Genomic DNA, 17,822 nt, shown 5'->3' with positions numbered 1-17,822 from the left:
GCCTGCAGACACGCCGCTGTGCCACTAGGTGCCACGTAAAGGAATCATACCTTGAATTCTAGCATTGTAAATCGGATGCAGTAAATACGAAAATCATCAAAACGACAGTGTTAAGTACACACATAACAAGTTGCTAAGAAATCGTACTAACACTAAAACCCTTATTTCATAAAAAAAATTCACACTATTGACAAACTTCGACCTCTGTAGTGGGCACAGATCAATGTGTAGCTTTTTGTTTAACACCAACTGTTTATTACAACTAGAGATAGTGTAGAAATCAATATAATAACATTCTCTGAAGTGTCAATAAGCAAACCAAAAAATAAATCACTAACCTTTTATTCCAGACAGCCAGTAATAATAGTTCTGGTTAACACGTCAAATTGTCTGTAGTTTTTCCTTTATGTCTTTACAGTAGATAAGTCACATGGTAAGAAGACTAGATCTTTATCACTAAAATGATAAAACCAGTAATCTATGGTGTAAAAAATATGTACCTATAATGAGAGTCTTATAAAAGAAACACAAACATCCCTCTCTCTCTCAAATAAATATCACGTCTTCATTTATTTTCCAATTTTTGTCTATCTCTTGTATTAGCATATTTAAAAACTCAAACTTACGTAAACGAAATTTTAACTCCGAAGTTTTAACATATTTTAATATGACTTCCTTCACTGAAAAATCTTTTCAGTGAATACCGTAAATTAAAAGTTGGTTTTGTTTCCAGTTTATAAATTATCTTAAATTAAAAGTTGATTTTGTTTTCAGTTTATAAATTATCTTAAATTAAAAGTTGGTTTTGTTTCCAGTTTATAAATTATCTTAAATTAAAAGTTGATTTTGTTTTCAGTTTATAAACTATCTTATATTAAAAGTTGGTTTTGTTTTCAATTTATACACAATTTTAATTTATTTATAGGTTACATATTACCTTTAACAAAAACTATCAGAGATATTACGTACCTTCTTATTGTTACTTTGTGTGATCCATAGTGATCGAGTATCTGGATCACTTCTTGTAACGTGATGACGTGTCTAAACCATAATAAAGTAATCCATAGTTCGGAACCGGACCATACTTGAGAGGTGTGGAGGAAGGTGAACTGCCCCAGGTGAACTGCCCATCTTGTGTGAGAATTTCGTCTACATTGATCTATTAGTTTTCGAGCTATTTATGTGAAAGCACAGGCTGATACATAACATACGAACCCGATTAAAATATCCACACTTCCAGAGAGGGATAAACTACATTAAATCGAAAGTTTAGATAAATTAAAAAGCAGATTGTCAGATCAGAAGTGTTGAACTACATACTTGAATACATAAACAGAGAGCATAATTTTACAAAGTGTAAAGTCAATAAATGTCTATATCAAGTATAATTTACGACAAATGTATTTGTGTGTTATTATGCACAAGGCTGCACACAGGGCGATCTGTAGTGTACCTAGAGTTGGTCCATTACTGGTGAGTCTGTTATTACTTTATAAATAAATATATTTACTTTATAAATGACTGTTTGTACGTTACTGGTGAGTCTGTTATTATATCAGAAGTGACTGTTGATACATTACTGGTGAGTCAGTTATTACATTATGAGTGACTATTTGTAAATTACTTGTGAGTCTGTTCTTACATCAGAAGTGACTGTTGGTACATTACTGGTGAATCTGTTATTATATCAGAAGTGACTGTTGGTACATTACTGGTGAGTCTGTTATTATATCAGAAGTGACTGTTGGTACATTACCGGTGAGTCTGTTTTTACATCAGAAGTGACTGTTGGTACATTATTGGTGAGTCTGTTATTACATCAGAAGTGACTGTTGGTACATTACTGGTGAGTCTGTTCTTACATCAGAAGTGACTGTTGGTATATTACTGGTGAGTCTGTTCTTACATCAGAAGTGACTGTTGGTACATTACTTATGAGTCTGTTATTATATCAGAAGTGACTGTTGGTACATTACTGGTGAGTCTGGTCTTACATCAGAAGTGACTGTTGGTACATTATTGGTGAGTCTGTTATTACATCAGAAGTGACTGTTGATACATTACTGGTGAGTCTGTTCTTACATCAGAAGTGACTGTTGGTACATTACTTGTGAGTCTGTTATTATATCAGAAGTGACTGTTGGTACATTACTGGTGAGTCTGTTCTTACATCAGAAGTGACTGTTGGTATATTACTGGTGAGTCTGTTCTTACATCAGAAGTGACTGTTGGTACATTACTTGTGAGTCTGTTATTATATCAGAAGTGACTGTTGGTACATTACTAGTGAGTCTGTTCTTACATCAGAAGAGACTGTTGGTACATTACTGGTGAGTCTGTTCTTACATCAGAAGTGACTGTTGGTACATTACTTGTGAGTCTGTTATTATATCAGAAGTGACTGTTGGTACATTACTGGTGAGTCTGTTATTACATCAGAAGTGACTGTTGGTACATTACTGGTGAGTCTGTTATTACATCAGAAGTGACTGTTGGTACATTATTGGTGAGTCTGTTATTATATCAGAAGTGACTGTTGGTACATTACTTGTGAGTCTGTTATTATATCAGAAGTGACTGTTGGTACATTACTGGTGAGTCTGTTATTACATCAGAAGTGACTGTTGGTACATTACTGGTGAGTCTGTTCTTACATCAGAAGTGACTGTTGGTACATTATTGGTGAGTCTGTTATTACATCAGAAGTGGCTGTTGGTACATTATTGGTGAGTCTGTTATTACATCAGAAGTGGCTGTTGGTACATTACTGGTGAGTCTGTTCTTACATCAGAAGTGACTGTTGGTACATTACTGGTGAGTCTGTTCTTACATCAGAAGTGACTGTTGGTACATTACTGGTGAGTCTGTTATTACATCAGAAGTGACTGTTGGTACATTATTGGTGAGTCTGTTATTACATCAGAAGTGACTGTTGATACATTACTGGTGAGTCTGTTCTTACATCAGAAGTGACTGTTGGTACATTACTTGTGAGTCTGTTATTATATCAGAAGTGACTGTTGGTACATTACTGGTGAGTCTGTTCTTACATCAGAAGTGACTGTTGGTACATTATTGGTGAGTCTGTTATTACATCAGAAGTGGCTGTTGGTACATTATTGGTGAGTCTGTTATTACATCAGAAGTGGCTGTTGGTACATTACTGGTGAGTCTGTTCTTACATCAGAAGTGACTGTTGGTACATTACTGGTGAGTCTGTTCTTACATCAGAAGTGACTGTTGGTACATTACTGGTGAGTCTGTTCTTACATCAGAAGTGACTGTTGGTACATTACTGGTGAGTCTGGTCTTACATCAGAAGTGACTATTGGTACATTAATGGTGAGTCTGTTATTATATCAGAAGTGACTGTTGGTACATTACTGGTGAGTCTGTTATTATATCAGAAGTGACTGTTGGTACATTAATGGTGAGTCTGTTGTTACATCAGAAGTGACTGTTGGTACATTACTGGTGAGTCTGTTATTATATCAGAAGTGACTGTTGGTACATTACTGGTGAGTCTGGTTTTACATCAGAAGTGACTGTTGGTACATTACTGGTGAGTCTGTTATTACATCAGAAGTGACTGTTGGTACATTACTGGTGTGTCTGTTCTTACATCAGAAGTGACTGTTGGTACATTAATGGTGAGTCTGTTATTATATCAGAAGTGACTGTTGGTACATTAATGGTGAGTCTGTTTTTACATCAGAAGTGACTGTTGGTACATTACTGGTGAGTCTGGTCTTACATCAGAAGTGACTGTTGGTACATTACTGGTGAGTCTGTTCTTACATCTGAAGTGACTGTTGGTACATTGTTGGTCAGTCTGTTATTATATCAGAAGTGACTGTTGGTACATTGTTGGTCAGTCTGTTATTATATCAGAAGTGACTGTTGGTACATTACTGGTGAGTATGACGTGTATGCCGTACGTTTTATTGTGCATTCCATTATATTGCCACCGTATCTTTTCTTTCTAAACTTCCAAACGAGAACTCACTCAAAGCCAATATTGTTATCTTTAGTTTCCATATTATGAACTAACGTTTTCATGTCCAAGTGGGTTAAGGCGTTCGACATATAAGCTGAAAGTCGCGGGTTCGAATCCCCATCGCACCAAACATTCTCGCCCTTTTAGCCGGGGAGGCGTTATAATGTGGCGGTCAATCCCACTATTCTTTGATAAAAAGAGTTGGCGGGGATTAGTGATGACTAGTTGCTTTCCACTACTTAATTATGGACGGCTAACTCACTCGAGCAGCTTTCCGCGAAATTCGAAACAAACTATCTTTTGTGAGAAATTTACGCTGGTGAGAGAATCTAAATAAATTCCGAAACGTCCGTATTAAATATATTTTTATTACTGTGTTTTTAATGTTTAAAATAATTAATCATTTGTAACTAAAGTTTCCAAATAAGTAGATTAATGAAAAAAAAACATATTTCTGTAAATTAGAGAAAGCTAGCATCGGTTATAACGTACGAAAGGCTCAGTGGTTTTCATTTCATGATACTGGAAAAAAAATATTTAGTGTATTATTTTTCATCTTGATACAAGAGTCCGAAACAGATAAATGATAGTAAATCACTTGCGAATCAAATTTCGTTTAATCTAAAAGTAAATAAACTTCCTGCAAAGGACAAAAATATATATCTGTAAGAAGAAATACAATGTTATAAGCACATACATATCAATAGGTTCGACTTCAAATATTTGCGAAGTTTGTCGGTACTGGTTCGACGTCTTCAAATAATGGTGAAAATGGCTTTTACCGAACCATTATCAATATGTTCTGAAGTGTTGTCTGTTGGCAAGTGTCAAACAAAAAAGACGAAATTGGGTTTACAAAGCTCACGTGTAAACAACACTAATGTGTTGTCCCAACATAGAGTATCTGAAAACGTAGAGGAAGTTAAGTTTATTTCAGGATAAAAGTATAATTCGTTAAAAACTTTTAAACAAGATCTACATATATATATATATATATATATACAATACAATATTACACAAATAGTTTTTACTGAAATAGCCAAACCAGTTTTTACAAGTTTCACACCAAATAACCAGGAATAAAAACATATTCATCCATCACGTTATTTACATAACCAATTCATCACTATTATACGTAACATCTACAAATAATTATTAAATACATATTTAACATGATTGATGTTTCAAAGTAACGATTCCTTTAACTATAATCAACAGAAGTAACAGTTGTAAAATGTTGGATTAATTTTAATATATTTATTAAAACATTCCGGCTGTTGTTTGGCAAGTTTTAATTACATTATTAACTATTATTTAATTAAAAGAGTGTGTTATATAACAATTATTAAATATATATATATCACACATAAAAGTAGAAAAATAATAAATTATTCGAAAAGACGAAATTTAAAAATATTTTGATCTGTAATTAACCATCGACATTCTTGAATCCAATTTTCCAAAATAATTTTAATTGACTAATTAATTGGTTCAGTCCACATTTTTGTAATACAAGCCATGACTTCAATGTATTAATAAAACTAAATAATAATTTCTATTTAATTACCTTAAGATACGAAATATGTTTATTTTTTTGTATTTCTAATCAATAACTCAATATTATTTTCTAAAACAGTAATAAAATTAAATACATCAATTTATTTGGAATTGCTGCAACGTTTATTTCAGCATAAAAACTAATAATAAAAAAAATCACATGTTCTTAAAATATTGTTCAGGGTAACATAAAATCATGGCTAATTAATTAAAATACACATGAAAATTGTTACCCAACACAGTATTACAAAACGGGCATAATTCGTTTTTTGTCATAATTATTCGCTTTAACCATAAAGTGTTTGATAGTGCATCAGGCGCAAGTCTCCACTGTATATTCATGTCACCTTTATCGGACCGACGACTTTATATTGTTTTCTCATTTACTACTTGGTAATTTAAAGTGATAAATCATTCAAAGTGTTATTTTCTTTTCTTTTTAAAAACATTGTTGTACAAGGTTTTGGTGTCCTGTTCTGTTATTGGTGATTCTAAACTGATCTATTACCTTGTTCTTTATTAGTTAACTTTTGACTATTACTAGTTAACCCTACAGGATTAACAATGTGTTTAAACTATATTGTAATTGTAATCACTAAACTTTTCAAACATTTATAATTCTTTAATTGTGACGTAACGATTAATCTTATGGTACTGTTATCACATTGTTTACCAGCCACCATTATGAATAGTTTTTCTTTTGTAACAGATTTACTATTTTATATTTATTTTAATATCGATGTTTGTTTCAGTTAAGTATATATTTATAAAGGCATGTAACTCATACTGTTAAATGTGTACTGCAAAATTTACACTTATTCACTAAATTTGTAAGATATTCTCGGGTATGGGAATCAACAATATGTTGTACGAAAGCACTAGCATATGCCAGTATTGTTGTTTTAGCTGAAGTTTCTATAATTGCGCCTAACTCTTATTTAAAAAAAAACGCGACGTGTGAAGAAACAGTATATATTGTTGGTTTGAGTTGCAGCTGATAAACGATGAACCTCAGAAGCTATAATTGTTTGTAATAACCATTATTATAATTTGTATTATTATTTGTATATTAAAATAAATTGGTATTAAAAGGAAGTAGGTAACAACATTTTTGTTTGTTTGGAATTAAGCAGAAAGGTACACAATGGGCAATCTGTCCCCTGCCCACCAGGGGTATCGAAACCCGAATTTTAGCAGTGAGAGTCCAGAGACATTCCGCTGTACCACTAGGAGGCAAATTACGTTGACAAATATCCTAAATTTTGCTACATGTTGACACTGTAATTAACTTCAAAATTACAATTTAACTCAGTTTTAGACTATTTGAAATCGTAATATGTAGAATAATGAATTGGAGGTTCGTCCGGGATAAATTATTAGTAATACTTTTAATGATAAAAAAGATTATTTGTTAGTATAAATTTACTATATTTCCCTCTCAGTTCATCCCACTTTCTTTGAATCCCTACCAAATAATTTCCTAAATATACTCCAAATACTTTTATTCCTGGATTCAACCATGTAGAGCATAATTTATTTTCTGTTCGTATTTTCCAAGTGTCAGACCATAAACCAGGGGATATTTCTTCATTCAAATTTTGACTCTGAATATGCTTCAAATTCCTTAAATAATTTCAATAAAATTAAACTCTGGCTCCTGTCTAGTATAAATTTTTATATAATCAGCATGAAATGACAGTCCTCATTTTCTGATATCTTGTGGCACCTTCATTAGCGATAATAATACTTTCATTCAGTAATAGCGATCTAAAATACGAAAATCGAGCGCCAATTAATTCTTAACACGCAGTGGGGTGAAGAGAAACTGATGAGAATGAAAGACATTTTAACCTAAATCCCTGTCATGTTTTGTTGTTGTTATAAAATGATAGAATAAGTTTCTGATGGCAACTATAATTTGATATTAACCTGAGGAACTAATTTGTTTCCCTTGAATTATAAATAAAATATTCTATCGCTAATAAACTAATAAACATTTTATTGGATTTCCTTGTATTACGCCTCTCTTAAAAGGAATAGCTGAAGTTGAAATCGACCCATGAACTACATAAAATATGGTATTTTTATACATAGCGTCTACCGTTCTTATAATATTCCCACCAAAAACAAATTTTCTAAGTTTCTTTACTTAAATAATTATGATTTATACGGTCAAAGGCATTATCATATCTATATTTAAAATAACTAATCGTTTGTTGTTTTGATTTGCGAGATTTAATATATTAGGCATAACGTGTATTATCATAAATACATTGATTCGTAAGTCTAACACTAGTGGATCAATTGACTGATAACAGGTCACGTTCTGTTTGTTACGGCTTTCCAAAATATTTTATGATCAGTCTGTCTCTAGAGATTCATTAAAAATTCTAGTAGAGAAATGTCAGTCTTAGGTAACACTTTAACTAGCCATCAGTTCCAGGAGACTTGTCTTTGATTTGCAAGGAACAGTTATTCCATTAAGCGTTAATGGGGCATCTAAAAACTTCTTTACACATTTTGAACCTCTGTAAGCCTTAAAAAAAGAGTTGATAGTTTCATTTACTGATTCTTCTCAATACGATATCTGATAAAAAAATCAATAATTATAGAAGTTATTTCATTTAAACTCAGAGTTACCCTACATTTCTATCATTTAAATCTGTTAATATAATTTTTGTGCACCAGTTGTTTGTCCTAACCTAAACAATAGGATGTAGAGTTATCGATTTTTCATTCTTTAGGTTCGTTTATAAATCTCACAGTGTTTGGTTCGATTGATACGAATTTCTTTCAAAGCTGACTAGTCCATAGGATACATATTGTCAGTCTAGGATAACTTTACATCCATTTATTTTTTAAACCAATCTTTCTTTGATCTAATCGAGTGTGTGCTTTAATTAGTCCTTTCAAACGACCCAATCACATACTGACGTTTTTTATTATTCCTCTTTTTGTTGTGTCTGAAAATCTGTTATAACTTGTTGAATTTCTACTTGTATATTTAGTATTTTCTAATAATTTATTATTAAAACGACAATAAGTGCAGTTCTTATTCCTGCTCAAAACCTTTGTATATCGTACAAGATCAGAGGTGAATGCAATTAAATCAATCTTTGTATGTCGTACAAGATCAGAGGTGAATGTAATCAAATCAATCTTTGTATATCGTACAAGATCAGAGGTGAATGTAATTAAATCAATCTTTGTATATCGTACAAGACCAGAGGTGGATGTAATTAAATCAATCTTATCAACATCATAGAATTAACATATAGCTTATTCAATCAGGCTTTTAATATGGTGCCTTCTCTCTAAAACAAAGATATGGAAATTCTTAATGACGACACACCTAGACCAACAACAAACAAACAACAATAAATCCCAAGATACAACAAACTGCAAAACCTTATATTGCTGCATACCATATGTTCCCGACATCAGCGAAAAAATAACCAACACTTGGAAAAAACTTATAACAAAACACAACATTCCAGTAAACACCAAATTTATTATAAACCAGGTACAAAACTAAAGTCCATACTATGTAAAAACTACACTGACAACACAACACCAAAATAATTTATAAAATACAATGCAACAACTGCCACGACTGCTATATTGGAGAAACAAGCAGAAAAATGGAAACTAGATTCAAAGAAAAAAAAACACCACACGTTTTTGAACACTGCAAATTCAATAAATACAACCTAACCATAGAAAACATTCAAATACTAAGTAGGAAAACAAATATAAACATACGCAAAAGTAAAGAAGCTTTACTTATACAGCAACTAAAACCAAAATTAAACCAATATAAAGGAAAACTTTTATACCTATACTAATTAATAAACTAACATCAAACTGCAACGCCCCCTACAATCCTGTAGTCGTTTATACTCTCATCCCTAAGACATGTCTTCGGCAACGGTCACTTGCAAACTCTTTCTTTCTGAACCTGAAGATGACCTAGGAAAGTCGAAACGTTGCTCTCTCCTTTCAATAAAAATGTTAATACCCATGTCAGCCGTTCTGAGACACAAAGGTGTGGAAAAACACCGAATAAACCAAACTGATTTAACAAATCGTAAATCCTTTGATATATCAACTATATAAAACTTACGTTCTCTCGTAGGTATATGATCTGTTCTGTATTTAATGTTAAATTAACATCTCCACCTAAACATACCAAATCATCGTTTTGTATTTCATTCAATTGTTTTTTTAAATATAATCTAATCATTTGTGTACTTTTACATCACATTGCGGTAAATAAACGTTAAATCAATGTAAAATTAGTTCCTGATTTTATTAATATATTCAAATTATTATATTTATATTCAGAGGTAAATGTCATTTCTTTCCCAGATTGTCTCATGTAAACCTACTGGTACGCCAGATCCATGCCATTGTGTAGCATAGGAATGAATCTTATTATAATTCCAATTATTCTATAATAAATATTATCTTTCTACATAAACTTTAGTTTCTTGTACACTTTCTGCATTATGACTCATAATATCATTTATAACCCCTTCGGTTATTAATATCAGTAGAGCAACTTCTAACATTTTGTATAGAACTAACAGTAATAAAATGAAGAGAAAGAAAACTTAATGTGAACTTAACACAAGTAACACATACTTACACTACACTAAAAATATCTTAAATTCTGGACAAATAATATAATATTTCCCTTCTATTTACACTATTCTGATCACTTTTACTAGCAGTATGGTATTTCAGTTTCTCTATTTGGTGTACTAAGCCTATTACATTGTCTACGTATTTCAGAGCCACTTCTAAGTTCTTAAACGATCATTTAACTTTCTTTTGAAATTTAAAACATTTTGATTTTGATAATGGCCCGACAAAAATCTCATTGATATATGTCCATAAGTCTTACAGTTGAAACATTATATCGATACACGCCCATATGCCTCATGATTGAAACATTGCATCGACAAACTTACATAAGATACATAATAATAACCTGCTGAAAAATAACTAAATTTTTTTGGATTATTTTAATCAAGCCATGTACACTTGTCGTCTAAAACTTTTAACATATTTAAACTCTGGATATTGGATATCGTGTTAACACAGACAACAAAAACAGCTTTCTTATAACTCTATATATCTTAGATGATACTGTAGAAATAACAATTTTCGTTGAAGTAAAAGCTACCAGTTTAATTCTAAAATACTGATACTTAATGTCCATACCTGCTTCATTTAGTTCCAGCGCCTATAAACTGTCGCATAAAGATACTTCAAACCTATCAAATACAGTGGTACTTCGGTTCTCGAACTTAATCCGTTCCAGAAGGCTGTTCGAAAACCGAATCAATTTTTCCCATAAGAAATACTGTCAAATAAATTAATCCGTTATAGACTTCCGCATTATGAAGCATTTTAAGTAAAAATATTGCTAATTTATACCTGTATGATAATACTTACATGCATAAAGTCAACCACAAAAACTATAAACACAATGAAAAAACAATAAATGAAAATTTAACTGCACTTTACCTGTGCTGAGGAGAGCTTATGGCGTAAGTGAAAGGTGGTGAGGAACGTGGAGAGTAGGAGGATTATTATTGTTTGGAAGGGGAGTCACCTTCCATAAAAACGTCAGGTAACTCTCCTTCTGAGGTTCTTTCTCTTTTCTGTCTTTTTGCACTGCCACAACCTGCTTGAGACTCACTGGACCTATTTCTCACTAAAAACTTGTCTAATGAGGTTTCTTTCTGCCTGGCACCCATGTCTCACCACACTATGTATGCCACTTCTCTTCCTAAATTTTTCAAACTACACCCTACTAGCCTTAAAGGCATCACTTGTATCAGTACTCGTTCCAGGGGTGTTTTTCAGGAGGTCAGCATGCAACTGCTTTGCTTTCTCACAAATGATGGTCTCAGAAATGCTGTCACCAGCTAACTGTTTCTCGTTTACCCAAATCAACAACAGTTTTTCTACTTCTTCCATTGTTTGTGATCTTTGTTTCGTAATCACTGTCACTCCTTTTACAACATCAGCTCCTTTGATGACCTCTTTATTTTTCAGTATGGTGCAGACTGTAGACTTCGCCATACCAAACTGTGTAGCAAGGTCAGACACGCGAACACCACTCTCATACTTCGCTATGAGATCTTTTTTCACCTCTATTGTGGCTCTAACAACTTTTCTTTTTGGTTTGCTGTTTTCATTATCCTTTGATCCCATGGTGGTTTATTTAATCAGAATATTTAGAAAAACAACAACAAAAAGAAAAACGAGAACGTTCACAGCAGATTTTAGCGGGGGTGTGGACTGAGCGACAGGTGCAGGTAAAATGTTTTGGGCAAACTTGGCATGGGCTGAAAATGGTCGAAGGGTCGTTCGGGTCATCAGTCGGGTTATTTCAGGGGCTCGGGCAACGACAGCTTGGTTCGGGAACCGAGTTTATGTTCGACAATCGAGACATATTTTTCTCAAACAATATGTTCAAAAACCGAATTGTTCGAGAAGGGACCTTCATTCGAGAACCGAGGTACCACTGTACAGGTAAAGCTGACACCACCTGTTTTGGTGAAACACCTCACTTTTAATAACTTCAATTACATCGTCTTGTACAGTTTCTTTCGTTGTAAGAATTACAATGCCATGTTCTCTTGTAAGACAACTTTCTCTGTCAACTTCTTTTGTTTGTAAAGTTCTATTTTGACATGTAATTTATTCAAGTATCACTTGTAGATATCTTAACCCTTAACTAGGAGGGCCAACCATTTAGTTAATTAAACACATGAAACAAATTCGTTTGTTGTGCTAAAAAACACAGAAATTTTATACTATTAAATAAATTAAAATAAAGTAGAAACTCTCACAACCAATTATAATGTTAATAAACTTTAAAACACACACAAATGTTGTTAAAAACTCACAACTCAACTAATTTCTTTAACTCCAAATTTACGTAGCTTCTATTTCTTATCTGCCATAACCGCTAAATATATGTAAAGTTCGTAGATAGATGGATGAATGGATGTTTTAAATCCAGTCGTTATTTCAATTTATATGTTCAGAAAAGCAATGTGGAATGAAATATATTCATGTCTGATGGTTGAGACTTTACTGCTATTTGAGGTTTTTTATGAAAACCTTTGTTTTGAATTTCGCTCAAAGCTACTCGAGGGCCATCTGCGCTAGTCGTCCCTAAATTAGCAGTGTAAGACTAGAGGGAAGGCAACTAGTCATCACCACCCACCGCCAACTCTTGGGCTACTCTTTTACTATCGAATAGTGGTATTGACCATCACATTATAACGCCTCCACGGCTGAAAAGGCAAACATGTTTGGTGCGACAGGAATGCGAACCCGCGACCCTCAGATAACGAGTCGCACGCCATAACCCACCTAGACATACCGGGTCGTATGGAAAAGAAAATCAGATGAACAAAATCAAATAGAAGTAGATGGAATACTTGTTACGCAGTTAAATAAATTGGGCTCATACCATATTGTAACTGTCAGAAATTCATCTAGAGAATGCTTACAGTATTGTTTGAGCCTTGCGACTAATGTATGTTTCATGAGACTATCGAAACATTACACAAAAGGTATCGCGTGTTTTAATGTTTAAGTATCAATATTTGAATAGTTGACTGATTTGTTACAATAAATTTAGAATTATCAGAGTAAAGGTGGAATTAATTAAAGTGATTTTAATTAAATATCAGATAAAAAACGAGAACAACAAATAGATAATTTGAAATGAACACTTGAGATCAAGAGTATGTAAATATTAATATATTTTGGTGCCGAATTTATATTGAAGTTAGTTTGGTTTGAATTTCGCTTAAAGCTACTCGAGGTCTATCTGCTCTAGCCGTCCATAATTTAGCAATTACAAAATTAGGTGCCAGTCACTTAGTCAACACCACCCACCGCCAACTCTTAGGCTACTCTTTACTAAAGAATAGTGTAATTGATCGTCTCACTATAACGCTCACACGGCTGAAAGGGCAAGCATGTTCAGTAACGAAGATTTGAATTCGCTACACGCAGATTGCCATCAGGTCATGCCAGATGTTATTCAAGTAGCGTGTCTCTTTTGTTGTTGGACACAAAATTATACAATGAGCTATCTATGTTTTGTTCATAGTGAGTATCAAACCCTGATTTATATCCTTAAAAGCCCTCTTACTTACTGCAACGTCACAAGAAGACTTTTAAGTTAAAGTATATATATCTCTTTAATATGTTGGCTCCCAAGCCTATTTTGTCAATACTTTCCAGGATCCTTCTAGTCATTTTACAATTACGTTTTTAGGAGGGGGGTATGTGTAGCCGTTGTGTCCCAGCCAATAAGTAGCCCTTTAAAAAGAAAATAGAGCAAGACTCACCGGTGGGTTGTGTTGATCTTATTGAAGGACTATCACGATCCATTGGTTGGTTGTATGAGAATCAACATGTTAAAAAAAGGAAACAATTGCACGTTTTAAACGTGTTTTAACTTCGAGGTTTTTCTTACTGGATATCTTTATGTTTTGTGTTTAAGCACAAAACTACACAATGGGTTGTCTGTACTATGCTCATGAAGAACATTGAAACTCGATTTTCAGTGTTGTATGCCCTCTGACTTACCGCTGATCCTCCAGGGGAGGTGAATATTTTTAAGAAATTGTGATTGAAACAGAGATAGTAAGTGTCTTATGATGTAAAAAATTACAAAAACGTCGTAACGTTTCCACATTAGTTTCCAGAACTCTTAAATTATCAAAAATGAAAGCGGTAATACAGATAAAGAAAATTGTGATAAAAAATGTCTAAATTTGTTATACCCGTCATTAACGTTCAATCAAAAGAACAGTAGTTCTAAGAGAACCACATAAGCGTGTTGAATAAAACTTTAAATACATAAATCACTCTCTTCCAGTTAAGCCTAATCTGTAAAATCAAACATTTATATTTGTTAGTTATTATTAAACGTGAAAACACTAAACACATAACGTTTTACCAGATCCAAAACAAGGAATATTTCATCTATCAAAAACATGATTCATATCACCAAGAATCATTACGCCATCGTAATGTTAAAAAATATCATACCATTATATCATCAAAAATATGATACTTTTATATTCTCAAGAACGCCATACATATTTATTTTGCTTATTTGTTTCAACTTAAGCACAAAGCTACACAATAAGCTATCTGTGCTCTGCCCACCACACGTATCGAAACCCCAATTCTAGCAGTGTAAGTCCCGCAGACATGCCACTGTGCCACTAGGTGGCGTCATCAAACACTAACATCAAAATTCATCATAACGTTATAGTTTCAAGAAGATCTTACCATAAAAATACCCCGTCATCATTGAAGAATATAATATTATCTTTTTCGAAAAAGTGTTAACTTCATAAAAGTCTAGGAAATAAAAAAACAGTAAATCTTTCAAACCACGAAAACTATAACTGCATACAATATCTCTTATCTCGAATCAGAACTATCAATTATAATACACCAATATTTTCTACTCTCTGGTAGAAATAGCAATAGCCATAAAAACAACAACAGAAAACATTGTTCCATAATAACTACGCTCACTGAAGTCCCTTATATTCAATTAAAAAAACAACAACATTAATTAGGGAAAGTGTGCAATCAGCTCTAACATCAGGGTTCGATTTCCTTTTGTGAACAAAATATAGATTGCTAAGTAAGTAGTTTTGGGATTTAAAAAATAAAACAATAAAAGAATAGAGTTTCATTTGTAACAAAAAATTTGAAAATTAATCTGTCCAATTAGCAGGAAAGAAGTGATATATACTTATACAGAGTTAAAACAATTTCCTAAGTTGGGCCCGGCATAGCCAGGTAGTTAAGGCGCTAGACTCGTAATATGAAGATCGTGAGTTCGAATCCCCGTTACACCAATCATGCACTCCATTTCAGTTGTGGGGGTGTTATAATGTTACGGTCAATCCCACTATTCGTTTGTAAAAGAATAGCCCCAGAGATGGCAGTGGGTGGTGATGACTAGCTGCCTTCTCTCTAGTCTTACACTACAAAATCAGGGACGGCTAGCGTAGATAACCCTCGTGTAGCCATGCGCGAAATTTAAAACAAACCAAACTAAACGTGTTCCGGTTCAAATCGTTATACATACCACAATAAATGTATAGATGACGCCTCTATATTAAAATAATACTTGAAATTGTTGTGTTTATTTGTCTTTATGAAAAAAGCGAACGCTTCCTTTACATAAATAAAACTGTTCTCCAAAATTCACCCCATTTATTATTATATATACGGTTAATTTACATTCATATCACTTTACTTTTCAAAAATACGTATCCGGTAAGGTGTATTGATAAAGTAATGAGTGAAAAGCAAAGCCCAAAATCTGTAGAGTCTTTAACAACTTTCATGTGGTACCAGAATGCGACGATAAATACGCCCTTAATGTTATAAGTTTTGCCAAAGGGTGTTAAAAATTACCAGTTTTCAGACAAGTCAATTAGAGAGCTCAGTGACTAAAGTTTAATTTTAATTTTGTTATTTTACATAACGTTTTGGAACAACATGGAACCTACTGCTCATCTCAACTGTACCATCCTCTAAATTAAATTTAAAAAATATGAAAGCCAGCCCTTACCATTCATACACTTATTAAGCTTTTTCTTAAACTCCCTTAAATTTACTGCCTTTACAACGTTCGAAGACAACCCATTCCAAAGGCCAACCACCCTGTTAGAAAAATAAAACTGTCTTAGCTAACGATGACGCATGCTCATCGAAAATTTATATTTGTGTCACCTAATTCTACTATTCTCACTGTTAAATATGGGAAAAGATTATGCATCAACATTATCAGTTCCCTTTACAGTGTTAAACACCTCAATCAGATCCCCCTAACTCACCTTTTTTTCAAGAGAAAACAATTTGAGAGATCTTATCCTCTTCTCATGTGACAACCGCTCCATCCCAAAGTAACCATCATCTAAACTCTTTCTAATAATTCGATGTCTTTCCTAAGGTAAGGAGCCCAAGACTGAACACAATATTCCAAATGTGACCTAACTAGTGACCTCTACAAGGAAATTATTATTATCTTTTAACTTGTATTCAATATTTCTGTAGATACATCCTAAAATCCTATTTGTCTATCACTAGCAACAGCACACTGCTTGGATGACTTTAGAGACTGATCAGCCATTATACCAAGACTCCTTTCTTTCATGACACTGTCACTGTTGTTCCTATCCAAATTATAATTTAAATTATGATAAAACAAATGCATTATCTTGCATTTATTATAATTAAAACCCATCTGCCATTTATTTACCCATTTTGTAAATCAGCAGCATCCTCTTCACAGCTAGCAATACCTAAGACCTTAATATCATCTGTAAGTTTAAGTAATTTATTGACTATTTCTTCGTGAATGTCACTGGTGTAAAAACAGCAATGATTCTAAGACTGATCCCCGAGGTACCCCACATGTGACATTAATCCAGTTTGACTGACCTCCATTTATAACAACCCTCTGCTTTCTTCCATCCATCCACTCTTCTATCTAATTTGCTAACTTTTCCCCCACACCTAGAGAGATAACTTTTTACAAGCCTTTTATGTAGCACCTCGTCAAATATTTTCTGAAAATCCAAATATAGCAAATCTACTCCTTCACCCTTACCTGCATAACCAGTTGCATTTTCAAAGAATATCAAAAGATTTGTAAGGCAAGATTTTTCCTTAGTTAAACAATGTTGACTGTCTAATATAATTCTAAACTTTGTTAAATGGCTTTGCAAATCATTTTTTGATAAAATTTCCAAAACTTTTCCTAGAACTAATGAAAAATTAATGCCTATAATTACTGATTCAATTTTTTTCACTTTTTTTGAAATAAGGAGTTACATTAGGTCACTCCCAATCCTTTGCACTTGTCCACTGTTCAAGGATTGATAAAAATAGTAGTAAGTGGTTCATATATCCAGTCTTTAATCTCTTTAAAATCCTTTGAGAAATATTATGTAACCCAAAAGTCTTAACGTATATTAAACTTCCCGATGTTTTAACCAGCTCAGAATTAATGCAGTCACCTTGTTGATCTTGTTCCATCTGTTTACTGTTCAAGATGTGGAATACTGCTTAAATCTTTATTGGTAAAAACCGAAGGAAAAGCAAAATTTAATAATCCTATAATTTCATAATTATCAGATACAAGCCTTCCTTTATCACCCTTCAAGGGTCCTACCCCCATTTTAATATTTTGTGTATC

This window comes from Tachypleus tridentatus, chromosome 6 (assembly GCF_004210375.1).
Source record: "Tachypleus tridentatus isolate NWPU-2018 chromosome 6, ASM421037v1, whole genome shotgun sequence".
NCBI lineage: Eukaryota > Metazoa > Arthropoda > Merostomata > Xiphosura > Limulidae > Tachypleus > Tachypleus tridentatus.
This window is presented reverse-complemented; position numbering follows the sequence as displayed.